The following is a 26,965-nucleotide window of genomic DNA, read 5'->3' on the forward strand; positions in this document are numbered from 1 at the left end:
AAATGCATTGATATTAGTTTTTTTCCCCCTAGTTACTCAGGCTGTTACAAAGTCTGTTTAGATCAAGAAAAAATGAGTGTTACTGAACCTCTTCAGGGGCAGTGATGCCAGTAGATGCTGTCACGTCCCTGTGTGTAAACAAATGGGACCTTTTCTGTTGGTGAGCAGTTTTTGTGGGTGATGCCCTATGGCTTCATGGGCTTCCTTTTTAAGCAGCTCATGGTAAAAGCACTAGCCTTGGACTCTAAAAGCAGAGCAGGGCTTGCATACCAATAACCTACTAGATATGAGACCAAGGAGAACCAACTTCCCATTTGTCTTTTGCTTTATTGATCAGAATTCTCTCTTAGACTTTTCAGGTTACTTGAGCTGGCTGCAGTGGTTATGAGAGGGGTATGTTATCAATGATTTATATTCCCATGACTTTGCCTCCCCCGCCTCCCCATTTTATTGACTTTCTGTAGAAGTTTAGCATTGGTGATCATTGACGCCAACATCTGCATGACATGAGAAATCTCTTTGTATTTTTCTTTTTGTCTTTTGTTTTCTTTGCAATTACCTATTGAAATTTGTCAGACATTTTTAAAATTAATAAGAGAGGGAGTTCCCATCGTGGTGCAGCTGAAACGAATCTGACTAGGAACCATGAGGTTGTAGGTTTGATCCCTGGCCTCACTCAGTGGGTTGGGGATCCGGCGTTGCTGTGAGCTGTGGTGTAGGTCGCAAATGTGGCTTGGATCTGGCATTGCTCCGGCTCTGGCATAGGCTTGCAGCTATAGCTCCGATTGTACCCCTAGCCTGGGAACCTTCATATACCGCAGGTGCAGCCCTAAAAAGACAGAGACCAAATAATAAGAAAAAACCTGATTCCTCCATTATGCCGTATTTCATTATTGTGCCTATTTTTATATTGAATTGGTTGGTGGAAAGAAAAAAAGTTGAGGTGACAGGTCTGCCCTCATTGGTAGCACTTGTGGATGCTGTGGTTTCCAGTTCCTGTCGAGTCACTTTGTGAATCTGAGCTGAGAAAAGTGGTGGCACCAAAAGAGAGGCAGAGGCACCAGTCAAGAGAGGCTGCCTCAGTGTCCAGGTTCCCTTCCTACACAGTGGGCACGATCTGAACATGCACACTGGGTAGGTATCAGTATGTGATTTTTGTCCTTATTTTCCAGAGACTGAGCTGAGCAAGTCAGCACTCGTCTCTGCTCTTTCCCTGAGGATGCAGAGATGTTTTAATCTAGTCTTCACAGTCTAAGAAAGTGGGACCCAGAGATTAAGTACATTGTCCAAGCTTATACAAACTTAGTTGGCCCAGGATTCTGTTTTATTCTCCAGAGCTTATTCCACTTTACAAACCCAATAAGATCTTTTTGGGGAACTTCCCAGTGAGATAACCTAAAGGTGTCCTTTGGTGACTCTGCCAGCTTTTCAAACATTTCACAGGCTGCAACAAAGTAAGAAAAGTTAAGACAGGGCAGTTGGAACAGTCCTTAATTCTGGGAATACATCCTTTTGGTTTTCTGCCCTTATAATGGCCTTATTTTATGAAATCAGGAAATTCTTAGATGGTCTTTGCTTAGCTTTGACTCTCCTAGGAAAATCAAAATGGTGACCTATCCTACACACATTCTGGATGCTTTTTTGGGAATTCTTCCAGGTCTATGAAATCTAAGGTCAAGCGAGCTACTAGAAATGGGTTTTTATTTTACCCTCTTACATGTAGAAAGAAAGCTGGTTATGTGAGGAACCTTTTAGTGTTAGCAGTGCCGTTTTGTTTGGGGAATACAACCCAATGGTATTTCCAGATGGTACTCTGATGAAAACTAATACGGATGTCATCTCTTTTGTGCTGAGGGTTCTCTTTAACTCGAAGTAGAAGGAGTGATACACTTTTCTCTGTTTCATACATTTCCTCGGTGATTGTCCATTTTGCTTGTTATCTGCTCATTTGCTGTCACATCTACTTCACACCTTCCCCTTGGCACCTACTCTCCCAGGCTCCCTGCTAACTGACTCCTACATAAGATCTCCCAGTGGGAGGCACTGTTGGCAGATGGGAGAGAGATAGAAAGGGAAAAGCTAGGATCTATTTCTCTCTTTTTGCTCTGAGTGGAAAGCTCCATGTCTGAGCCCTTGTGTGGTCCTAGCTCCCATAAGACAGGTTTGCTTCTGGCCTCTGGGTACAATCCCACTTGCCTCCTAGCACTAGGGGAAGTAGCAGCTCCCTCAACCTTCTCCTGTTCTGTTTTGTTTTCATTCTACCAATACCTTTATAACGAGTGTCCTGTATTCAATTCCTTCTATTGGACTGCCCGGCTTGAACTCTAGTTTTCCTAACAGTTTTTCCGACTGTTTTCTGACTGATACACCACCCATGGTATAATGCACTTCATTCTTTTTTTCCTATAACAGTGGTGTTTAATTTTAGAAATATTATGTGAATATTTACAGGATCACCAGCCTTGCAGCTGCCGAAAACTCTGAGATTTATTCTCTCGAGCTGGCCTGGTGGGTGGTAATCCTTTTACACCTCTATTCCACTCAGAATAATTATTTCTCTTCTTTGTTACTCACGCTCTAATCCTTTCCTTTTAAATGTGTGTTTATTACAAAAAAGCTTTGTCTTTTGTGTTTGCAATAAAATAGGCTTATTGGCTTCAGTCTTTGAAAGTACCTACACAAATTCTCAGCCTGAGGTGGAAAATGCAATTGCAATTTACTCCTAGATTCCAGCTTTGTGTCTTTCTCTGATTCCTTTTTTTCAATTTTATTGGAGAATAGTTGACTTACAATGCTGTGTTAGTTTCAGGTATATAGCAAAGTAAATCAGTTATACATATAAATATATCCATTCTTTTTTCCTGTATAGGTTATTACAAACAACTGAGTAGATTTTCCTGTGCTGTACAGTAGGTGCTCATTAATCATCTATTTTATACAGCAGTTTGTATGTGTTATTCCCATCCTCCCAATTCCTCCCTCTCCCAGTGGTTTCACCTAATCTTGGATTTTTGGCATCAGCAGAACATTTAGTAAAAGAATTGTGTCATGAACTCATATTTACTAAGAACGTAAGCAGATCATTTCCTATTTGTTTTCAGAATATTATTTGTAAACCTGATATAGACACAACCCAGATACAGGAATGAGTGAATCGGTACACAGGCAAATACCCACTCATTTGAAAATTTATATCATCTTTTTTCATAATAATTATCATCATACCTAACATTTATTAACCATTTACTATGTGGTATCTGCTTATTTCTTTACATGCACTGTCCCATTAATCCTTTCAATATCTCTAGGACAAGGATGCACTATTTTCCAAAGAATATTTAATTAACTTATCCAATAATACAGGTTACTGTAGTCAGATTTCAGCACACTAGTCTTTTAACCAGTGGGCAATATTATCACCAATTTTCTTAGACTAATTTAAGGCCACTGAAAAGCATTTTAACAAATAGTCCTGCTCTGAGCTGACCAGAACACAACTTTTTGGCCAGGTATTATTTCTACTCTGAAATGATAATTGCATGGTTAAGTTTTTTGTTGAAACAGGGTCATATTTATATCCACTATTGCATGTATGCGACTTCTCAAGCATAGACTTTATTTATTAATAATATGTTTTAGTTAAAAATGCACCATTTTGTGTTTTATTTGGAATAATTTGAAAGCATATTTGTAAGAACTTCTCCCATCATTTTGCAGTTTGTAAGGAACACACATAAAGTTTATATGCTTTGCAAATATCTACAAAATAAAAGTCATTATGAATTACACTTTGAATAAAGGAAACAGACAAATGAGGATGGTGTCTGTCTAAGATCTTCAAATCCAAAATGATAAACTAAAATTGTGATAACTTTCTAAAGATATGTTGTGTACTTCTCTTTAGAAAAGTCTCATACCTCCCATTGCATTTTCTCTCTCATATCCAGAAAGTTTCCTGTAAGTATTAAATAGCTATCCTTTAATAGTTTAGAAATGGAATGTTTTTCCTTTGGATAATTGGCATGAATCCAAGCCTTGTGTCTTAAAAACCTTTGGTATAAAGTTTTAGTCAATAATGATCAATTGATCGATTGATGATTCTTTAGCTCTTTAGTAAACTTTGTTTTTAGAGTTGTCCTTAGTAGGTGAGAGCCTTACATATATCTCTGTAATTGGAAAAATCAATGAATTAAAAAATATAAATGTATAACATATTAAGGAATAATAGTTGACTCGAGAATTTAACTGGATATTCCAGTGTCATCCTTTTCTAGTGGCAGATAGAACTGACAGCCTTTAAGGACCAGAGCAGAGGAGTGGATTATCTGGAAGGACAATGTTATGCAAGGGAGGCATTTCATTGTTTTACTATGTTTGTGTAGAATGAGAAAGAAGGGGAGTGCAGTCGACTGATAAATAGCTACAGTGAATGCTTTTCCTGAATTTTTGTAGGTGTTTTCTTCATAGATGTGTAGGGAGCTTCATGTACTCAGCACGTAGTAGGAGCTCTTGAAGTATTTGCTATATGAATGAATGAATACATTGTGTGACATAATGGCATGCACAGAATAGAGAAGGGGGACCTCAAATCCATAGTTACTTTCTTTACTTCCAATCATTTGTTTCTACCTGGATTGTCTGTGGTATTTCATCTCACCTCTGATGTTAGTTCTTGTCACAAGCTGTATGGTGGGGTTGGAGGCTGCCAGAGGCCAGGAGAACCCACCCTGCAATAACTGGTCAGGCCGATGTGCATTGATATTATCCTCATGATGGGTGAAGGACGAGGGGTTCCAAATAAGACGGTGCTGTTTGTTGGGAGGGGCTCACAGTGAGAGGTGGGCTTGGGTTGGGTGGTTTTGGTGAGAGTGAGGAATTGGAGTTTATTCTAGAATGAGTACTGGGGTAATTCTATGATTGGGTATGTTAAGAGTTTTATCCAGAAGGTGGAGGAAATGCAGCCAAGTTAAAGACGAAAGTGGTAAGAAACAATAGTCACTCTTGTTACCTGGGTGACCAAAATGTTTACTCATTTCTGTGATTTGGACAGTGGTCTTGTTTTTTTCTGTGCTTGGATATAATTATGGAGTGATCTTGTTTTTGTCTTATTCAATAATATTTTTGAGGGATCCTTGTCTAATCTGAGTTGAGTGTATTGTTTTGGCCACATAGGAAACTCTTTGACTTAGGGACTAATGCCAGGCTATGGACTTTAGATAGCTATGTTTTGTACACCTACAAACACACCCACACTTATACTCCACACCCATATATACACACTCACCTATGCACACCGATACCTATATATACACACATACCCACACACTCACACCCATATATGTACAAACACCCACAACCCACAGACATTCACACACACATCTATACCCATATATACACATACCTCCAAATCTCACACCCACACCCACCCATCCATACTCACACACACCAACACACACAGTTTATATGATTGTGTGTGTAAAATGGAAGTCTTGTACTACCTTCTCCAATCCTTTCTTTAATTCTGATTCTTACACTCATATATTTGACAATTTGACCAAAATAGCAAAGTGGTGACTATCTTAACTAGAGTTGACATCCAAGTGACATCCTAGCATTTTAAATCTAGAAATCAGGAAAGATCTGCAGTATCAATTCTTATGCATTTGCAAACTGTCGTGTCCATTTACAGTTTTTTTTTAAAGGATAAGGAAAAAATCTGTGGAAAAGAAAACCTGACATGATATGAGCCCTTACAAATTTGGACCTGCATTACAAATGTACGAAATTAGGGTCTGATTAAAGCAAATGTCTGAGTCATGATAGCTTGTCTCCCAAGATTGTGCCCATACCTTCTTGTCCCCACACCTCTGTGTTCCTTCCTCTCTCGAGCTCAGCTGGTCCTCTGACTCACATCTGACCAGTGGAGTGCAATGTCCTGAAGAAGCATTATGGGGCTTTCAAGCCTAGGTTCAAAGAAACCATGCAGTTTGGGTATTGAGCTTTTGAAATGCTTGCTCTGTAAAAAGCTATCTGCTATGTAAAAGCCAAACTGTCCCGAGATGCCATGCTGAGCGGAAGCCTCACTTGTCTTGTGAAGAGCCTGCATGGAAAGACAAAGAAGGCCAGCCAGTTCCCAGTTTCCCAGTATCCCAATGGAAGTGTTGGACCCGTGAGAAAAGATGCCTTCATATGGTTAATGACTGCAAGTAAAACCACCCAACTGAGACACTAGCTGGTGATTTGCTGTGCAGGGATAAAGCAATCACTCATCTTAAAATAAACATTACTATTATCTGTAGCAATGGTGAGGAAAGTGTTGGCAGTTAAAAGATCTTCTAGGCTGGTTTGAATGAATTGTTAATATTCATTTGCATTAATCATGCCTCTGAGGTGAAAATAAATACTACTTAGTGCTTGAAAAAGTTAGACATTTCATCCTACAATCTTCTTTTCATTATTCATTTGCTGAACAAATATTTCCAGACTGATCAATGCCATTTTAATTCCCATTCAGCATTTAGCTCAGGTTCTAGGATTTAAGGGCCCAGAGATCACTAGCTGTACTTTTTTTGCAGTGTTGTCCCAAGGAGGTGGTTGGGGTATAATGGAGATAGTAATCCTAACCAAATACTCCATTTGCTTCCCTGGATTGCTCTTTGCCTCTTCAGTCAGATGATACTATACATGACAGATTTCAGCCAATGAAATGTTAGTGGAAATCGCATGTCACCAAAGCCCTGTGTGATTGTCCAGTCTCCATGTGTTCCAGATGGTGCAGGTATAAGATAGCAGTGTCTCCACTGCCTGGATCCCTCAGGTGAGTGAGAGGAGCATTGCCTCTTGTTAATCCTTGACAGACAGTAGTACAAGCCGGGAACAAACTTTGATTTTTCTTAAGCCACTGAGATTTGGGGTTAATTTGTATCAGTAGTACAGTCTAATCTCCTGTGACAATACGAGAGGCTTTAGAGTCCCATAAGCTCCATCACATCAATCCCAAGCCATTTGAAATCAACTTGAGATCTAAATAAAAATAATGTGACTTCTGTATAAACAGAGCTTCAAGACAGAATTTCTGATTCTTTCTCCAATTAGATTTATATCCCCAAGTCCCTCAATATAGAAATTCTGGCAACAGCCCTGTTTATTTACTTGGGTAATTTGAGGACACTTGACACTCACATCATTCTCAAATCAAGTTGTTTTCCTTTTTATTTTTGAATTTTATGGCAAGCTGTTAATAAAATAATTTACTAGAGGATATAAAATATTTATTCAACCTGTGTAATATCAACAAAAACATCTAAGGGTTTTTCTTTTTTACTTTGAAAAATGGTTATGAAATTTCCAAATATGAATGAAAGCAGAGAGAACAGTGTAATGAACTCCTACCCTCCCACCCACCTGCAATGATTATCAACATATGGGCAGTTTCTCAAATAGAAGTTTTGGCTACGTAAAATTTTATTTGGTTTTGATTATCCTTTCAAAGATGAAATACTAACTACTTTTTTCCTCCAGCATCCAAAAATAGATCTGAATTTTCTGTGACCACATGTGCTTTGCAGTCGTGTTGGTATCTTCCTCATTTATTGCCAACTCTGCTCTATTGGCATAACTTCAGATACATTGCTAGAATGGCTTATTTATACGGTGAACTTTTCTCCTAGTGTGACCAGAAGAGTCACAGTTTACACCTGTTGTCTCGGGGTAATTATTGGTAGCACCTACTTTCACTCTCATTCATAATTTATGGATAGCAAATTATATAGTCACCCTCATTAGTAAATAAATGTGCCCATTCCTCTGTCTAGTTTATCCTGTTTTTGCTTTTTTCTATCTCCCAGAGTTGGATTCTGTGTTTTGCCCTGCAAAACTTGGATGGGTCTAAATCAGTTGTAATCAGTGGAGCTTGATCCCAACATCTTTTGCTACCTGCAACATCTTCAGTGTTTGAAATGCCTTTGGTGTCCACAATGGCTCACCCAGGACCAGCCACATAATTCCTGGGGTCCAGTGCTAAACGTTAAAAGATTATTGAGAATTTCAAGATGGTGACAGCAAAGCATTAAACCAAGTATGCAACCTTTCTAAGTACAGAGCCCTGGGCAACAGCAGAGGTGGCACACCTGTGAAGCCAGCCCTGGGCCCACCACGCCTTCCCATTCTCCACCTTTACCTAGGTTCCCCTGCTGACCAATTCTGGGATTGCATTCCTGCACCAAGCCTCTGCTGTAGTCTGTGTGGTTAACTTATTCTCAGTTCTTCTTAATGGTTCTGAATGCTCATTTATCTGGCTCTTGTTACCATTGAATGAGTACTTGCTATCACTGATGAACCAGAATTCCAACACAAATATGTTTGATTTCAAAGCAAGTGATTATAACCTTCTGCTGTTCTGACTCTTAGCCCTCATGTGTCCTAGCAAACTCTTGGCAGGGTTCCCACTCTGATCCAGGATTCCAAGGAATGGAACTTAGTCATTTGTGAACAGATGTCCAAGAACCACAGTGCACTTTTGCTTCTCTCTGTGTTCCCATTGTTCACCTGGAACTTCTCCCTAACTTGTGCACTGCCGCAACTGTATCTTTTCACTGCCTGCACCCCCTCTCCCTAATTGTTTTATTTACCAAAACTAGCCCAAGATTGAACTCTGAGGATCTCCTGGGCTAACCTCTGGGTCTAGCTTAGTTTCATCCACTCTGAAACTTACTTCCCTGTCTCATGGGTTTCACTGTGGCTTGAGTCTGGGTTGGTTTCTCCCATGAATGTTTGGACTTAACTGGAATGTACAGAGTTTTGGGGGCAAAATGCACAATCATACCTGTCATGTTCCCCACCCCCCTCAAAAAAATCAACTATTTTCATTCTGTAGAATTAACTTCTATTTTTCTGATGATCTCCAGTGGTACTAAAGTTTTTATGGAACCAAGTTTAATCTGTTCTAAGGGATGACACTAAGAAAAAAGAAACCTTGCACACCATTGTTGGGAATATAAAGTGGTGTAGCCATTATGGAAAAAGAGTATGAAGTTTCTTCCAAAAATTAAAAGTAGAACTGCCGTATAATCCAGAAACTCCATTTCTGAGTATTTATCCAAAGGATACACAATTCCTGAATCAGAAAGATATCTACACCCCCATGTTCATTGTAGCATTATTTATAATAGCCAAGGCATTGAAAAAACCTGTCCATTGATGGATGAATAGATAAAGATGTGTTATATATCTACAATAAAATATTATGAAGCCCCCAAAAGGAGGAGATCCTATCATGTGCATCAACATAGATGGATCTTGTGAACATTACACTGCTGGAAAGGAAAAAAAAAGGAGAGAGAGATGGAAGTGAGGTTGTTGCATGATGGGCATTTTCTTAAAGATCTCAAGATTTGTTTCAGCTCTAAAATGAACAATCCTAGTAAATGCTCTCAGGAAAAAGAAAAACTGGGGGAAATAAAGAGGATGGGAGTAGAAAATAATTTAAATAGTGTCAGTGATTCCCATTTGACTTTCTCTTTAGTAAACGTAAACCCTGGAGAGTTAACACCAAGTGTCTCAGTCATCATAAGTCCTCAAGAAGTGACCACCTTGGGAGTTCCCGTCGTGGCGCAGTGGTTAACGAATCCGACTAGGAACCATGAGGTTGCGGGTTTGGTCCCTGCCCTTCCTCAGTGGGTTAATGATCCGGCGTTGCCGTGAGCTGTGGTGTAGGTTGCAGACGCGGCTCGGATCCCACGTTGCTGTGGCTCTGGCGTAGGCCAGTGGCTACAGTTCCGATTCGACCCCTAGCCTGGGAACCTCCATATGCCATGGGAGCAGCTCAAAGAAATAGCAAAAAAAGACAAAAAAAAAAAAAAAAAAAAAAAAAAAAAAAGTGACCATCTTGCTGTCCTGTGTGTGATTTTACTGTTCAAATATGCACAATTTTTGTATAATGTGGCTCATAAATATAAGCTAAGGTTCACTGAAAACTCAAAGTAACAGAGAAATCTCTGGAAAAAAAGAGAAGGTGTTGAACATATTGTGAAATATATATTGATATTCAATGTGATGCCTTCCTTAGAGATTTTCAAGTATGGTTTTGATGACATTCCAGTTTGCTTTCTACTTTGTGTGGAACTCAACCTCTTATAAGCTCTCACTCATTTCAATATAAACATTACATCTATCCAGTTAAAGAATCCTCTTGGACTAAAACTCATGAGTTCTCTGAAGACAACTGCTATTGGAGAGAGTAGTTACTGACAGAAATGTGCTCTTTTTAGGAACCAAATATTCACCTATTTTTTTTTTAAGGAGTAAGCTCAGATTTCTTCTTGATTGTTTTTTGTTAAAGCAAATAGTGAGATTTTTTTTTACAGTTTTTAAGATGCATTATTAATACTGAAATAAAAAATGAGGCTTTAAAATAGGGATCCTCTGAGACACTTTCTATATTATTTGTGTTTATTCCACAAATAGAGATTCTGAAGCATGTTACTCAATCAGTAGAGCATGGGGCTATTGTTGGAGCATTAGTGGCCATGATAGTAGATACTTTATGAATAAATGTTTTCCTGTGGGAAGAAGTCATGAGCTGAAGAAGAGATGACTGTTGTTGATTTAAAAAATATGCACAACCTAAAGGTTGAGAGTTAAGTCAAAATGAGCACTAGTGTCTGAGAGGCAGCTTTTCAGATAGCTTCGAAATACCACTCCAAAGATGTAGGGAAGAATTCCAGATTATCTCTGATTTTGGTGAAGGGGGAGGTACATGCAACCAAGCATACGTTTTGCAAAAGGTTGCTGCTGGTCTCGTGAGGGTTACTTCTAGTCACAAGGAGCAGATGTCACCATGAAGGATTTTAGTGCTTTTCTAGGTATGAAGAGATGTAAGAATTGGGCTCATAAAACCTTCTCCTGAAAATACCTAATTTTCTGAAGATCTGCCAGTTTTCCCAGAGGATAGAGTGCCTCACTCCTGACCTCTACCCTGAGCTCCTTTCAGGGGTTATTGAGGGTCAGAGCTGCAGTGGCTCATGATTCAATCTGTATGGAGGCAGATGGCAAGTGCCAATCTCCAGTTCACACTCTGTTCATCTGATATTAACACCTCCGTGTTAGCTGTGATATAGTCTCACCCAGGGTAGGTGACTTCTTCACTTCTGCCTTAAAGGAAGCATGGATTCATCAGTGGTCAGTGGTACACTTAAGACATTGACGGGGGTGAGAGGGTCTTCAGTGGAATAAATGGAGAGACTTCTTGATGTTTTGGAGACTGTGGAATATGGAGTCAGTTGAGGATCTTACTTCACTGTGGATCCAATCATCAATATAAATGCCCACTGGCCAATTAGGTATGACAGCCTGAAGGAGAGAAGCTGGAGGCTTCTCCTGCTTACATCAGGCAGGGGAACAGCTGGGAAGCAAGACAATAAGAGCCAAGTAGTTGTTCCTAGCAATTAGCGGTTCAGTGGAGATGGACTTGGTGTCTTTATTCTTTAGTTACTGATTGCTTTTGTGGAGAAGCAACAGCAACTTCACTGGCTTTGCTGAACTGCACTGCATTTTATTCCTCTCTCACTACCGCTGCCTCTTAGTGAAGCTTGATATGTCTATTTATCTTCCTATGACTGCAGTGTCTCTGAGTGTGTCTCTTTGCAATTTGGGAAATAAAACTTAGGACTTGACCTCAGAATGATATGATTAGTCTAAAAAGCCTTTTGTTCATGGTGGGATATGGTTTTATAAGGGGTGTGTGTGTGTGGTGTGTACAAAATATTTCACTTTGGGGGAAAAGAAAGTGATGAGGGTGATGGGCTTGTAAAAAATTTGGGGGGAGAGGCCAGGAATTCTCGCCACAATAATGATGAAGAACTTGGATTCTGGAGACAGGCAGAGCTTGATTCCTATCCCAGCTCTGTCATGAGCTTGGGATGCCTCTGAATTTTTCAGTGCTTGCTTTGTATCTTAAAAATGGGGAAAATGATTATTGCTAGTTCATAGGACCTTGTGAGTATTGAATGATAAAACAGTAACCTGAACCCTCTGATTTCAGTTGTCTGTGTGAAGCAGGCCATGATGATAGCTAAGTCATTTCTGCAACTTGGCAATGGAATTATACTTCTGTGCTCAAGAACTGTGGTGTGAACCATTGCTCCTGCCCATGGAACTTGTGCTTCTGTGTAGACCGTCTGAGACCCAGACCAGCATTCATTTGCAACCATTTGAGGCTGTGCTGGAATCTATTTATTTATTTTTATTTTTGGCCACCCCCATGGCATGCAGAAATTCCTGGACCAAGGATCGAACCTGTGCCACAGTAGTAACCAGAGCCACAGCAGTGACAATGCCAGATTCTTAACCTGCTGAACCATCAGGGAACTCCAGAATCAATTTATTAATCCAAGTGAAGATGAATTCTTTTGAGCCACATGTCAGTTTAATTGGTCTCTTAGTATGAAGGTCACTTTCCAGAGCATGTCTTCAGACTAGTGAATATTTGGCGATGTTCATCTCTGTAACTGACAAAGTACCACAAAAGTCTAAGCTGTTAAGGAAGCATAAACTAGTTGATGCTCAGAATACCTAGAGAAGAGTTCATCACCTCAATATTTATTATCCCTCTTAGAGCTTATATTGACAGAGTTGATACTTCTCTTCAACCAACCTGAACATTAGGATGGTTTTAAGTTCTAATTTATATAACACATGTTAAATTGCATTTTCATCTCATACTAACCATACTATTTTTCTATAAATATTTGGAAGAAATTTCATTACTTTGCTTTCAAATCATTTGACTACAAGAACAAACACAATTTATGAGGGGCTATCATTGCTCAACAATTCTTGTGCCTACATGAGCATTCTTGCAAAGTGCAAAAAATTGAATCTATAAATTGTTTTCAGATGTAATGATATTTTATGAATAGTAAATTGAACCACTGATGAAGTGCTGTTTTTAAGTTTTATAGACATTTGTGGTCTATATTTTGGTATTACTGAATGTTAAACAGTTTGGACCACGATTGAAAGAAATCTATGCATTTTGTTGTATTATATATGCTATGTTTTAGTGTAAGCCCATAGTGCCTTTGACCAGATATACTTTAAAAAATTTTTATTTTTTACGCAATTTTGAAAGTTTTCCTGCCATTTGTAGTTATTATAAAATATGGGCAACATTCTCTGTGTTGTGCAATACATCTTTGAGCCTGTCTTATACCCAGTAGGTTGTAGTTCCCACTCTCCCTCCCTGATACTGTCTCTCCCCTCCTCCCCACTGGTAACTCCTAGTTTGTTCTATCTGTGAGTCTGCTTCTTTTTTGTTATATTTACTATTTTTTTGTGTTTTTTAGATTCTACATATAAGTTATATCGTATAGTAATTTTCTTTCTCTATCTGACTTACTTCACTTAGCATAATGCCTTCCAGGTCTGTCCTTGTTGCTACAAATGGCACAATTTTGTTCTTTTTAATGCCAGAGTAGTATTTCACTGTATATATGTACCACATTTTCTTTATCCATTCATCTGTTGATGGTCAGTTAGGTTGTTTTCATATCTTGGTTATTGTGAATAGTGCTGCTGTGAACATGGGGTGCATGTATCTTTCCGGTAGTGTATTTGGGTGTTTTGGATATACCCAGGGGTGAAATTGCTGGGTCATATGGTAATCCTATTTTTAGTTTTTTTTTTTTTGAGAAGTGTTCATACTGTTCTTCACAGTAGCTGCACCAATTTACATTGATGCCAGGTGTACAAGTGTTCCTTTTTCGGCATATCCTGGCCAACATTTGCTATTTGTATTCTTTTTGATGATAGCCATCCTGAAGGGTGTGAGAGGATATCTCATTGAGGTTTTGATTTGCATTTCTTTGATGATTAACAGTGTTTAACATCTTTTCATGTGTCTCTTGGCTATCTGCATTTTCTCTTTGCAGTTCTTCTGCCTGTTTTTAAATAGAGTTATTTGGGTTTTTTTTTTTTTTGATGTTAAGTCATATAAGCTGTTTGTATATGTTGGATATTAATCTCCCTTATGACCAAATATACTTTAAGACTTAAACATTTTTTTGAGTTTTAGAAAGATAAAACATCATATATTCCATATACTTTATAACCATCCTAGAAGGGTCTTGAGAAACGTCCCTAACCAATCCATTAGCATGGGGCTAAATAAATCAAAAGCTTTGAATTAGCTCATGTCAGTTTTAACTGCCAAATCTGTTCATGTCAGAAGTTTTGCTGCCAAATGATTTAAGAAAAAATGAAGCCTCCCCAGAGTTTTGCATTTTAGAATACTGTTGAGGAATTGTAGACCTAGGACCTATAGCCTATTATGAGCACTAGATACTATTATTTGACTTATGGATTGATTTATGTAAATATATAAATATAATTTTATATTTATAAATAAATATCTATAGTTAAATATATAAATACATATAATTTTATATAAATAATATATAATATATGAATGGTGTGTAATTATTGTATAATAACATAAAGTAAATTTATTTTAAAATATATTTAAAATGTATTATAAATATATAATTATAACTAAATACATAATTGAATAAATATTATTCGTCCAAGTTTTGTCTGGGATACAGAGTAAACTGTGGAATTTTCTAGGTGACAGAGCAAGAATGTCATCACAGTGGGGATGAAATCAGAGTGCCCTGACACCCCCTGCCCCAGGGATCTCCTAAATTTTTCTTATGGAATCTTTAGTTATTCAATGGCTGTTTCACTTATAGCTTTTTTGGGCCATGATGACAACCATTTCTCTAGACACACCAGGACCTTAGCACTTCTCAACATCATGTTTCTGGTAGTTTCATCAGTTTTTGATGCACTGGGGGACTGGTGGTATAATTTCTCTAAAGAAAGGCTCTAGTGCTTATTCGCCAAAATATGCACATGTGACATTTGTTGGGATGGGCTAAATTAGATGTATCTGCTTCTTACAAGGGCCATTTTGCTGGTGTTTTCCTTCCCCCACTTTGCTGAAGTCAAGAGATCTGAAGATAACTTCCTGCCCTATCTCCTCTCAGCTCTTAACATGTCTTCCTCTGTTTTGCTGACACCATGCATGCCAGGACCCACAGTGCCTTTTTACTGCTGCAGCTGTTCTTCTCCCCAATTTTTGTCAGCACAAAGGTAGCCTCAGAAGTGATGGCTTAAAATAATTCACCTGACGCAGTCTTTTTGGCCATCTGAAACCTGAGTTACTTCACAACATCTGAGGACACTGAGAAACCTGTTTAATCACTTGTGGTGGCTTTAGCAGAAAGTCAACATAAACATTCAGGTTTTCTCCTTGCATGTAGGCATTCATTCATCCCTTTATTTGCCTCTTTACCCAGGAAGCATTGATCCAAACCCTTGTAGTGAGCTAGTTGCTAGGAAGGTCACATGAAGATCACTGGAGAGCTCTCTCCAGAAATATAGTGGGGAAATAGTGCTTTTCTGCATTGGCACAGCAAAGTCATAAATTAGCCGAAGCATTCACAACATTCCAATGGAGCGAGGCAAGGCATCATTCATTTTTTTACAGGCACATATAAGAAGCCAGGAATGGTAGATTAATGTGGCTAGCAGCTCTGGGCTTTGGTGACATATGGCTTGGGTTCAAAATCTGGCAAACCATTTACTAGGCTAGCTGATTTGGAGACATTACCTATACTTTCAAGGGTCCTTTTGAGAATTCCCTGAATTTGGTTCTGTTGTCTGTGTTGTGAGAGGGATAGTGTTTTGCCTGGGAGATTAATGAAGCCCTTTGTGTGTGTGAGTTGAGCCTGATGGGGACACAAACAGAAGGTAGTTTTCTTTCCTTATATTGCTGTCTTCTAATCTATTCTGTCATATCTCCTTCTTCTGTCTTTGGATGAGAGATTCTCTAACTTTTTATTGCCTTTAATAATAAGAGTAGTATTAGTTTAAGGCATTAAAATGTTTGGTTTCAATTAAAAATTTATATAAACAATAAGCAAGATAGAAAAAAAATATAATAATATATGATGTATATATGACAAATGACTCACCCAGAATATATAAAGCACTTCTACAAATGAGGAAGAAAAACAACCCATAGGGAAATGAGCAAATGATTCGAACAGACACTTCCTGAAGGAGTGTACCCCAGCAGCTGATAAACCTATGAAAATATTCTTAAATTCATTTGTCACCCGAAAAATGCAAATTAAAACTACAGTGTGATACTACTACATAGCTACCAGAGTAGCTCAAATAAAAAACAAAGAAACAAATTAACATACATGACCATGTATTGAAGAAACCATGGAGCAATAGGAAATTTCAATCAGATGCTGATGGGAATACAAATTGATTTTCCCAATATGGGAAAACTCTATTGAGATTACGCGTGTGCCATGACCCAGCAAATCCCCTCATAGGAGTAGACCCCACGGAAATGCATACATATGTTCACAATAGGCAGCTCCTGGAACGTTTAACAGCAGAACTACCCATGACAGTCCCAAACTGGAATCTGTCCAAACTTCCACACGATCAAATATTTATATGACAATGTAAATCAATGATTTACAGCTCTAGGCAAAAGCATGGATAAATTTCATAAGTGTAATGTTGAGTGAAAAAAGCCAGTCCCTCAAAGACTGCATGTTCAATGATTCATTGGTCAAAGTACAGAAACAGGAAAAACTTATGTTGAACATTGAAGGTCATGTTTTGGGAGGATAATAATTGGAAGGAGGCAAGAAGAAGATACTTTTGTTTCCTGATTGTGATGCTAGTTACATGGTATTTTCAGTTTGTAAAAATTTGTCAAACTATGCAGTCATGATTGTACACTTTTCTATATGTCCTGTTTGAGTAAAATTCATCTGCCCTGGGTAAGAAAGTGTTTTGCTGTTTTGTGTGTGTGTGTGTGTGTATGTCTTTTTTTTTTTTTTCGTGGCCATACCCTCGGAAGTTTCCAGGCTAGGGGTTGAATTAGAGCTGTAGCTGCCAGCCTATGCCACAGCCACAGCAACAACAAGATCCAAGCCACGTCTGTGACCTACACCATAGCTCATGGCAACATCAGGTCCTTAAGCCACTAAGTGAGGCCAGGGATTGAACCTACATGCTCATGGATACTAGCTGGGTTCATTACTGCTGAGCTACAACAGGAACTGCATGGATGAGAGACCGTTCACATTCATCACCAAGAGGTGCCAAATCCAGGTTTGGAGACTGTTTTCTTCATGCCAGCTCATCTCCTTTCTCCAAAACATCCTCACAGGTAAACAGGGAAGCAAAGTTTGATTAAATAAGGCCTGACCGCATTTTCTTCATGTTAATAAAACTAGAGAAGTTGTGGATTAAATATGAAAACTCTGTTGAGAAGTGGCCTTCTTCTTCTAGACTCCAAAGAGGGACATTACATCTTTGCATTTCCAAGTGCTTCTTCTTGAAATGCATTTCCAGACACCCCTCCCTTCTGTCCAGAAGCATGTTTCTTCTTCCCCTCTCCCTCCACCTCCCCTTTCTCCTCCACCTCCTCTTCCTCCTCCTTTTCTTCTTTTCTTCTTCTTCTATGGTTTTTCTTCAGTTATAAACAATCCTGAGAAACTTTTTAAAGTGAGCTCCAGAAACTTTTTCACTGTCTACCGTGATTTCTTCTAGCACTTCTTTCTCTCTGATAAAGTAGCTTCTTCAAGACAGTACAGTTTGAGTTTGTGTGACTACTTTTCCTACTAAACTGGGAATTATTTGAGATTTGGAATCATGCCTGGTCATAGGATTTGTCCTGAAGGAAGGTGCGTTTCTATAAGGTGGATGGTAAATTAGGAAAGGATGGCATTTACCAGGAAGTTGTATGGATCATATGTGAACTTGCCTACCATGTTCATGTTTTGAAATGATCAGATATCTTTTCTTACAATTAAAGAAGAAAATTTAACCATAGGTAAAGATTTTAAGATAAAAACCTAGGAGTTCCTGCTGTGGCTCAGGAAAAGCCCCAACATCTCCGGGAGGATGTGGGTTCAATCCCTCACCTCAGTCAGTGGGTTAAGGATCCAGCATTGCCGCAAGCTGCAGCACAGGTCACGGATGTGGTCCAGATGCAGTGTTGCCATCACTGTGGTGTAGGCCTCAACTGCAACTCCTATTCAACCCCTGGCCAGGGAACCTCCATACAGTGCAGGTACAGCTGTAAAAAGAAGGAAAAAAAAAAACCTAAAACTTTGGTCACCCTACTTTTCTTTATGCCAGAAACAGATGTTTAGTGGCTTTGGAAACTACTGACTTTCTCTTGCATTGTTAGGAAGGACTATAAGTGCAGATGGAGATCCTGCAAAGATATCTTCCCATGTTTTTTGAAAAAATAATGCTTGTGGAATCATGGGTACCACTGGCTTTGTAGGGAAGCTAAGAATTTTCCTCTGTCCTCTTAGGTTGTATGGTTGGGCCTGGGAATTAAACTGATGAAAGACAGATTGACAGGAGCAGAAAACATACAAATTTTACTTGATGTTAATATTTTAAGTGGCACGAATACCTTCATAGAAAAAGAACAGATGTTGTAAGAATGGGATTGACCTGGAGGCTTCCATGTCGTGTTAACAAAGAACATTGTGCAGAGAAGACACGATAAAGGTAAAGAAGCTGGGCTGGGGGTGCCAAGTTGTGGGAAGGTTAGAAAATACATGGGGAAAGTCATGAGAGATAAATGCTATTTTAGTAGATTTGTTGGCACAGATTCTTTGTGGCATCAGCTTTTCGTGTCTGGACATAAGAATGTTCCCCTCCTTCTGGTGCAGTGGGGGGCGCTTTTCTCCCAGGAAATTATATGTCCTGCTTTTAGGTAGAAAGGGGGAGGTCAGAGAGCCCTTCCTGCATCTGCAGTTTCTCAAGTGCCTGCAGCTCAGAATAATCAATAGTCAAAGTGGCATATGTTGGGGTGACATGTTCTGATTCCCTTCAGAGTGTAAGGTTCCCCTCCCCAAACACCACCAATATATTTATTTGAGGGATAAAAGGTCAAATTTTATTAGAAACTTTTAAAATTAGGAGGACTAGAGACCACTGCCCTGCCTGATGTCTGGATGTTCACAGCTGCACAGGTGACCAGGTCCTACACCTGGGGCATCACCATTAAACTGATGCACTTTTGAAGAGAGTACCATCTGAGGCGTCACATGATGTCCCCATTCAGAAGGTGCTTCCTTCTTATCAGAAAAGTAGTGTTGAAAAGGCAAAAGCAAAACCTGTCGAGCACTTCCTAGCACAGATCTGGGCATGATGGTAGCCTCCTGAAAGGGGGTGGTGCTCTATTTACAAAGGAGGAGAGTGATGTTACCTGCTGAGCTTCAGGAAAATTGGGGCTGACTCGAGGGCTGTGGGACCTGAACCCATGAGCCTTTGTCTGGCCAGCCTGGCCCTCTACAAGCCACTCTCTGACTCTCTGCACAAAGCAGGCTCAGCACATCTGCAAAGAAAGGGAATTGTGCCCCAATTCCCCAGCCCTACCCCACCTTCCCCAGGTCTAACAATGACTAATCCACTGGGTGAAGCCTCACTCCCACTCAACCCCTGCTGCTGTGCAGACACGTGGCAAAAATGGGAACCAGAGCCTAGCTAGGCTGGAGGACATCTGAGAGTTGCTGGACTGGTCATTTTACAAGTGCCCCAGGGTGATCAGACCTCATCCATGGTGGCCAGGCTGAGACATCATTTATTTTTTTTAATCAACGTGTGGTTAATTTACAAGGCTGTATTCATTTCAGATGTACAGCAAAGTGATTCAGTTATACACACTCTGTGTGTGTGTGTGTATGTATGTATATATAAACTTTTTCAGATTCGTTTCCATTACAGGTTCTTCCAAGATACTAAGTGTATTTCCCCATGTATGGAATAGGTCTTTATTACTTAAGAGACAGCACATATTTTCAGGTGACTATGACTCCAGGGCAAAGCATGATCCTGATGATACCCAGTGGGAAGGTGGGCTGGGGCTACAGAAGAGCTGGCCCTGCACATGCAGGTCCTTACAGCAGTATTACCCAGGTTTGAACACTGAGTGTAAGGGATTCCTAGCCTGAAGCCCACAATTATTCACAGCCATGAGATCTCCGACCAGCAGGGAGTGTGTAGGTCAGCATGCTCAGTGCCATACCCAGCACAAATCTGGTGCAGGTCCTGATGGCCAGGGCCTGACTCTCATCCACCAGATAAGACACTGAGAAGTGAGCCAATATGTTCCAGCCCAGCAAGAAAACCATATCTCTCAGGAGGTGACGGACAAGCTGACAAAGAATCTCAGCAGCCCCTCTTTGAAAATCTTCCCATTGGAGCTCAACACTCCTCTATGCTTGGCTTCCCATGTCACAAAATGGACTGTACAGTGTGTTGAGATGACAGGCCAGGGGTGGGCCAACACATGTGATGTGCTGTACCATCATCTCATTGGATGTCTCCTTCACCACTTCACTGCCTTCTTCAGATAAGTCTTCATATCATTGTTGTGTGTGTGTGTGTGTGTGTGTGTGTGTGTCTTTTTAGGGTTGCATCCATGACATATGGAATTTCCCAGGCTAGGGGTTGAATTGGAGCTGTAGCTGCTGGCCTACACCACAGCCACAGCAATGCCAGATCCCAGAGGTGTCTGACACCAACACCACAGCTCACAGCAACACCAGATCCTTAACCCACTGAACAAGGCCAGGGATTGACCTGCATCCTCCTGGATACTAGTCAGGTTCAGTACCCTTGCACCACCAGGTTCAGTACCCTTGCACCACCAGGGGAACTCCCTTCATGTCATTCTTGTTGGAAACATGCTTGATTTCATCTTGAGGGAGAACGTTCTTTAAGCTGCCTGGGTTAGTAGAGAGGACAGTGGACATCGCCTGGGGGCTTAGGCCTTGGAATGGCCCTGTTTTCCCATCTGCTCGTCCAGTGTACTTGGCATTGGTGAAGAAGCTGAGCAGGTTCTTCCTCCCGGCACGTTGGTCCCAATGGTGAGGATGTTGGCTCATGACCCATCTGATGAGCAGCTTCACGTAGAGTGCCCATCATACCCATGTGCAGCACCATGAAAAATGCTCAGTGGTCAAGGCTCCATCCTTTGAGTCCAAGTGATGCAAGTGCTTTCCATCCTGTGGGAGGAGTGTGGTGCTGTAGGCGGAGGGTGGCGTGGATGCATGAGGATGCTCGTGGATGCTGGAGGATGCCTGATGGTGTGTAAAGATATGTGAGGAAGTGCAGGTGGTGAATCATGAGCCCAGCCTTGACTTGCTGCCAGCTGTTCCTGCTCCGGCTCCACCATCCTCCAGGCATCACTGTGAGCCCAGGGACCAGACTGTGGTTTTAGTTTTGATGAAACTGGCCTCTATTAAAAGTAAAGGCCTTCAGGCCCTATATCTCTGAGGAAGGTGTGTGGGAGGAGAGCAAACTCCAAGGTTTAAGGCTTGCAAAAGAGAGTAAGTTCAAATGATGCTGGAGATTTGCTTGTGCTAATAATTTTTATTAAGATGATTATTGTGTGTGTTAAAGTTCTATTCCAATGTTTCATAAGTTCTGATTGGCCTGTCCCCGATTCTGTTTTTTCCCCATATGTTCTTTTTCACATATGGGATGCAAAGTTTTTCAGTAAAGTATATTTAATATGAGGATAGAAATGCATGCATCTGCAATTCCTAGCAAAAAGAACGTTCTCAAACTCATTCACTGATTGGGCAGGAATTATAACTCTTGAGAATATTCCCAGAACATTGTACCTAAGTGTGCCTTATTTATAGCTGAGCTCACCTTATCTCAGATTCCTGAAGAATTATCTACCTTGACAGTCCCAATTCCTTTGTGAAATAAAGCATTGCTGTTTCTCATTATACCCTATTTATTCTCCTCTCAACACAAACTCTTAATTACCTGTGTGTCTGTGTTTCCCATTAGACTGTGAGTTCTGCCAGACCAGGCATGGATAGGCACTCCACAAACACAAATCATTGAATAAATGAATCAGTGTTGGGGGAATGTTTGTATCATTTGCCAACCTAGAATCTTAATTTCTCTTAGGGGAGAAAGAAAAATGACAAGATTTATCCATCAACAACCTTCTCTGATCCCACAGGGAAGCTAATTCTAATAATGTCTTGTATTTATTAAGCAATAAATATGGATAAATGTTTTAATTAATATAATCTTCATGACTGTCCTATCAAAGGGTATTTTTATTATCCCCATTTCATAGATGAAGAAACTAAAACTGAGATCATACCATCTTCCCAACATCAAAGAGTCAATAAGTGTCAGAGCTGGGACTGATACCAGTCACTTGGGTTGCAGAGTCCAGTTCTTAAGTGGCATGCTCTATTATCTCCAAATTTTAACATTATTCACTGTCCATGTTGTACAACTGTGTGTGTGTGTGAATATTGTGTTTCATCGTAACTGAAGATGTTGAAGAACCTGTAACTTTGAGTGATTCCAGAACAGTTTCCTCACTGGATGTAACCGAAGACTTTTTTTTCTAGACGGTATTGAGGACTTATTTTAACCAACCATATTCAGACACAGAAACCAACCATATTCAGACTCAATCTGTCTAATAGGCAGGTATAGTTTGCCATCCTTAGTCTGACCACTTGAACCACACCACCCTCCTAGGGTTTAAGAAACCCTGACTCCTCTTTCCCCACTGCCCCCAGCCATTCTATGACTGTCTTCTCTGCTGTGTTTTCTCCTGCCAAGTAGTAAATTCAACAACAACTGTTCCTCCTCTCACTCCCTTTTTCTTTTTTTCTTTTAAAGCTCTGGTGGTCTTTGACTTATTCTTTGATGGTGTGCATGGTGTGGGAGAATATTCCAGAAGGATATTCGTCACCATTAGATCCCAAATACCAGGTTTAGAAAGTTTGCTCTTTTTCAGTCGCAAATAATTAGCAAATCTACTTTGCTTCTGAAGTGCCATAAACTTCTATAGATGAAGACATGGAGGAAAACTATGTAAATTACTGACAAGATTACTTTAAATAACTTTTAATGCTTTAAAAAATGCAGAGTCCTGCAGAAACAAATCTGACTAGGAACCATAAGGTTGTAGGTTCAATCCCTGGCCTCACTTAGTGGGTTAATGATCTGGCTTTGCCATGAGCTATGATGTAGGTCACAGACGAGGCTTTGATCTGGTGTTGCTGTAGCTGTGGTGTAGGACAGCAGCCGGAGCTCCAATTCGGCCTGGAGCTCTGATTAAACCCCTACCCTGGGGACTTTCATATGCCTCAGGTGCTGCCCTAAAAATTAAAAAAAAATGTAGAGTCCACATTCTCTACAGGAGTGTACAATCATAAGAAACAGGTCAGCAAGACTTTGCCTAATGGAAGCCCTTTGGGGGGCCTGTTCGAAAGGAAGGATTCAGCTTTAACCAGTTAGCTAGTGGTATATAAGTGTGTTTTACTCCAGGGTGCAGTGGTACTGTGCATATTTGAAAATAGGTTATTCTCTCTTTTTTTTAAATTTTTAAATTACTCAATGAATTGATTGCATTTATAGTTGTACAATGATCATCACAATCCAATTTTTTATCATTTCCTACCAAAACCCCCAGAGCATCCCCCCACCCCTCAATCTGTCTCCATTGGAGACCGTAAGTTTTTCAAAGTCTGTGAGTCGGTATCTGTTCTGCAAAGAAGTTCCATCTGTCCTTTTTTCAGATTCCACATGTCAGTGAAAGCATTTGATGTTGGTGTCTCATTACGTGGCTGACTTCACTTAGCATGATAATTTCTAGGTCTATCCATGTTGCAAAAAATGCTGGTATTTCATTCCTTTTAATAGCTGAGTAATATTCCATTGTGTATATGTACCATGTCTTCTTGATCCACTTCTCTGTCAATGGACATTTAGGTTGTTTTCATGTCTTGGCTATTGTAAATAGTGCTGCAATGAACATCAGAGTACACGTGTCTTTGCGAGTCATGGTTTTCTCTGGATAGATGCCCAGGAGTGGGATTGCTGAATCAAATGGTAGTTCTATATTTAGTTTTCTGAGGAATCTCCATACTGTTTTCCATAGTGGTCGCACCAATTTACAATCCCACCAACAGTGTACTAGGGTTCCTTTTTCTCCACACCCTCTCCAGCACTTACTGTTTGTAGACTTTTGGATGAAGGCCATTCTGGCTGGTGTAAGGTGGCACCTCAGAGTGGTTTTTAATTTGCATTTCTCTAATAATGAGTGATGCTGAACATCTTTTCATGTGTGTGTCTTCTTTGGAGAATTGTCTGTTTAGATCTCCTGCCTGTTTTTTTTTTTTTTTTTTTTTTTTTTTTCCCCCCTAGGGCCACACCTGTGGCATATGGAGGTTCCCAGGCTAGGGGTTCAATCAGAGCTGCAGCCGCCAACCTATACCACAGAAACAACAATGTGGGATCCGAGCTGTGTCTGTGACCCACAACACAGCTCATGGCAACACCAGATCCCCAACCCATTAATCGAGGCCATGGATTGAACCCACAACCACATGATTCCCAGTCAGATTTGTTAACCACTGAGCCACAATGGGAACTCCATTCTGCCCATTTTTTGATGGAGTTGTTTGTTTTTTTATGGTATTGAGCAGTAGGTGGTGTTTATAAATTTTGGAGATTAATTCCTTGTCAGCTGCTTCATTTGCAAATATTTTCTGCCATTCTGTGGGTTGTGTTCTCATTTTTTTTAGAGTGTGCAGAAACTTTTAAGTTTAATTAGGTCCCATTTGTTTATTTTTGTTTTTACTGTCATTATTCTAAGAGGTAGATCTGAAAAGATGTTGCTGTCGTTTATGTTGGAGAGTGTTTGGCGTATGTTTTCCTCTAAGAGTTTTATCATATCTGGTCTTATATCTAGATCTTTAACCAATTTTGAGTTTCTTTTTATGTATGGTGTTAGGGAGTGTTCTAATTTCATTCTTTTCCATGTGGCTGTCCAGTTTTCCCAGCACCTCTTATTGAACAGGCTGTCTTTTCTCCATTGTATATTCTTGCCTCCTCTGTCATAGATTCATTGGCTGTAGGTATGTGGGTTTAATTCTGGGCTTTCTATCCTGTTCCACTGATCTGTGTTTCTGTCTTTATGCCAGTACCTTATGGTTTTGATGACTGTTGCTTTGTAGTATAGTCTGAAGTCCAGGAGCCTGATTCCTCCAGCTCCATTTTTCTTTCTTTTTTTTTGTCTTTTTGCCATTTTTCTTTTTCAGGATGTCTTTGGCTATTCTGGATTTTTTGTGCCTCCAAACAAACTTTAAAATATTTTGTTCAAGTTCTGTGAAAAGTGTCCTTGGTAATTTGATAGGGATTACATTGAATCTGTAGATTGCCTTGGGTAGTATAGTCATTTTGATAATACTGACTCTTCCAGTCCAAGAGCATAGTATGTCTTTCCTTCTATTTGTGTCATCTTTGATTTCTTTCATCCGGGTCTTATAGTTTTCAGAATACAGGTCTTTTGACTCTTTAGGTAGGTTTATTCCTAGGTATTTTATTCTTTTAGATTTGATGGTAAACGATATTGCTTCCCTAATGTATCTTTCTGATCTTTCATTGTTAGTATATAAAATGCCATTGATTTCTGTGTATTAATTTTGTATCCTGTGACTATGCCAAATTCATGGATGAGCTCTAACAGTTTTCTGGTAGAGTCTTTAGGATTCTCTAGGTATAGTATCATGTCATCTGAAAACAGTGATAGTTTTACTTCTTCCTTTCCAATTTGGATTCCTTTTATCGCTTTTACTTCTCTGATTGCTGTGGCTAGGACTTCCAAAACTATGTTGAATAGTTGTGGCAAGAGCAGACATCCTTGTCTTGTTCCTGATCTCAGCAGGAATTCTTTCAGCTTTTCACCATTGAGGATGATGTTTGCTGTGGGTTTGTCATATATGGCCTTTGTGATGTTGAGGTAGGTTCCCTCTATGCCCACTTTCTGAAGGGTTTTTATCAGGAATGGGTGTTGGATTTTGTCAAAGGCTTTTTCTGCATCTATTGAGAGGATCATGTGGTTTTTATCCTTCAGTTTGTTAATGTGGTGTATCACATTGATTGACTTGTGAATATTGAAGAACCCTTGCATCCCTGGGATAAATCCCACTTGATCATGATGTACAATCATTTTAATGTATTGTTGGATGTTGTTTAGCTAGTATTTTGTTGAGGATTTTTGCATTGATGTTCTTCAGGGAAATTTGCCTGTAGTTTTCTTTTTCTGTGGTGTCTTCGTCTGGTTTTGGTATCAGGGTGATGATGGCCTCATAGAATGAGTTTGGGAATATTCCTTCCACTGAAATTTTTTGAAATAGTTTCAGAAGGAGAGGTGTTAGCTCTTCTCTAAATGTTTGATAGGATTCACCTGTGAAGCCATCTGGTCCTGGACTTTTGTTTGTTGGAAGTTTTTTAATCACAGTTTCAATTTCAGTACTTGTGATGGGTCCATTCTTCTTTTCTATTTCATCTTGGTTTAGTCTTAGAAGACTGTACTTTTCTAAGCATTTGTCTATTGCTTCTAGGTTTTCTGTTCTATTGGCATATAGTTGCATATAGTAGTCTCTTATGATCCTTTGTATTTCTGTGATGTCTGTTGTTACTTCTTTTTCATTTCTAATTTTATTGATTTGAGTCTTCTCTCTTTTTTTCTTAATAAGTCTGGCTAAGGGTTTATCAATTTTGTTAACCTTTTCAAAGAACCGGCTTTTCATTTCATTGATCTTTTCTTATGGTTTTCTTTGTTTCTATTTCATTGATTTCTGCTCTGATCTTTATGATTTCTTTCCTTTTGCTAACTTTAGGTCTTGTCTGTTCTTCTCTCTCGAGCTGCTTTAGATGTAAGGTTAGCTTGTTTATTTGAGCTTTTTCTTGTTTCCTGAGGTGGGCTTGTATTGCTACAGACTTTCCTCTGAGAATGGCTTTTGCTGCATCCCATTGGTTTTTGAGTGTTGTATCATTGTTGTCATTTACTTCAAGGTATTTT

General features: G+C 39.6%; 1 protein-coding gene and 1 pseudogene across 12 annotated transcripts in view; one reads left to right on the forward strand and one right to left on the reverse strand.

The window, feature by feature from the left end:
- Positions 1 to 26,965, forward strand: part of RBMS3 (RNA binding motif single stranded interacting protein 3) — a 1,488,242-nt gene that overhangs the window by 327,470 nt on the left and 1,133,807 nt on the right. The gene's annotated exons all lie outside the window — the stretch shown is intronic.
- Positions 19,919 to 20,999, reverse strand: LOC146397230 (mitochondrial carrier homolog 1 pseudogene; annotated as a pseudogene).

This window comes from Sus scrofa, chromosome 13, assembly GCF_054392235.1.
Source record: "Sus scrofa isolate SSC_HxYL_T2T_F1_AM1 chromosome 13, Sscrofa_HxYL_maternal_Yorkshire_Landrace_v2.0, whole genome shotgun sequence".
In the NCBI taxonomy this organism is placed as follows: Eukaryota; Metazoa; Chordata; class Mammalia; order Artiodactyla; family Suidae; genus Sus; species Sus scrofa.